This window comes from Rhinopithecus bieti, unplaced genomic scaffold (assembly GCF_001698545.2).
Source record: "Rhinopithecus bieti isolate Rb0 unplaced genomic scaffold, ASM169854v2 repeat_11827, whole genome shotgun sequence".
Taxonomy (NCBI): domain Eukaryota; kingdom Metazoa; phylum Chordata; class Mammalia; order Primates; family Cercopithecidae; genus Rhinopithecus; species Rhinopithecus bieti.
In genome coordinates, this window is record NW_016834038.1 from 1 (window position 1) to 1,748 (window position 1,748).

At 34.3% G+C, this 1,748-nt stretch overlaps 1 pseudogene across 1 annotated transcript; it reads left to right on the forward strand.

The window, feature by feature from the left end:
* The first annotated feature begins 51 nt into the window (after nucleotides 1-51).
* On the forward strand, nucleotides 52-1,377 carry LOC108524638 (zinc finger protein 93 pseudogene; annotated as a pseudogene). The gene has a single exon (XR_001884101.1). The product of XR_001884101.1 is annotated as a zinc finger protein 93 pseudogene (transcript).
* Nucleotides 1,378-1,748: the final 371 nt, after the last annotated feature.

The following is a 1,748-nucleotide window of genomic DNA, read 5'->3' on the forward strand; positions in this document are numbered from 1 at the left end:
TATTTATCAGAATCTTGCAGTTGAAGTAATGTGTTTTTGTTGTTTCTTTCACTTATGTGTTTTCATTTTGCCCAAGACCATTGTCCAGAGCAGAGCCTACAAGATTCTTTCCAAATTGTGATACTGAGAAGATATGAAAAATGTGAATATGGCAATTTAGAGTTTAAAAAAGTCTGTGAAAGTGTGGATGAGTGTAAGGTGCACAAAAGAGGTTATAATGGACTTAACCAATGTTTAACGACTACCCAGAGAAAAATATTTCAATGTGATAGATATGGGAAAGTCTTTCAATTTTCAAATTCAAACAGACATGAGATAAGGCATACTGGAAGAAAACCTTTCAAATGCATAGAATGTGGCAAAGCTTTTAACCAGTTCTCAACCCTTACTATACATAAGAAAATTCATCCTAGCGAGAAACCCAACAAATGTGAAGAATGTGGCAAAGCCTTTAAGTACTCCTCTACCCTTACTACACATAAGAGAATTTATACTGGAGAGAAACCATACAAGTGTGATAAATGTGGCAAACCTTTTATTGCATCCTCAACCCTTAGTAAACATGAGATCATTCATACAGGGAAGAAACCCTACAAATGTGAAGAATGTGGCAAAGCCTTCAACTGATCCTCAATCCTTACTACAAATAAGAAAATTCATACTGGAGACAAACCCTACAAATGTGAAGAATGTGGCAAAGGTTTTCACCTATTCTCACACCTTACTACACATAAGATACTTTATGCTGAAGAGCAACCCTATAGATGTAGAGAATGTGGCAAAGCTTTTAACCATTCCACAACCCTTTTTTCACATAAGAAAATTCGTTCTGGAGAGAAACCATACAAGTGTGATAAATGTGGCAAAACCTTTATTTCATCCTCAAACCTTAGTAGACATAAAATAATTCATACTGGAGAGAAACCCTACAAATGTGAAGAATGTGGCAAAGCCTTCAACCGGTCCTCACACCTTAGTAGACATAAGATAATTCACACTGGAGAGAAACTCTATAAGTGTGAAGAATGTGATAAAACCTTTACCTGGTCCTTAAGCCTTAGTAAACATAAGAAAACTCATATTGGAGAGAAACCCTACAAATGTGAAGAACGTGGCAAAGCTTTTAACTGGTCCTCAGACCTTAATAAATGTAAGAGAATTCATATTGGACAGAAAACCTACATAGTGAAGAATGTGGCAAAGCTTTTAGATGTTTTTCATACCTTAATAAGCATAAGATAATTCATACTGGAGAGAAACCCTATGAATGTGATGAATGTGGGAAAGCCTTTGACCACCCCTCCACTCTTACTAAATATGAGAATTTATATGGAACATAAACCTTACAAGTACAAAGAATGTGACAAAGCTTTTTAAGAAGGTTCTCAATGCGTATTAAAACAATGAATTTATAAGTAATTAACTTCTAACTATAGAGGATTCTACTATACTGTAATTCAAGATTAAGCTGTAAACACTTTAACATGAATATTTCTTGAATGCATGATTGGTTATGTAGATAGTTTCTTTTAGATTCATGTGAACAATGTAATAATTAGAGAAAACATTTGAAATGGGATAAAATGAGTCAAAATCACATCTTTTCAATGGCTTGGTGTAAATGCCATGCGTTTGGAAATGGCCAGATGACTAACAAGAAACAAAGACAAGATTTTGGCTTTGCTCAATGATTGTTTTTTACCTCTTCAAATCTGAAATCCTGGCTAAAGTATTCAAAAGGAGTATTT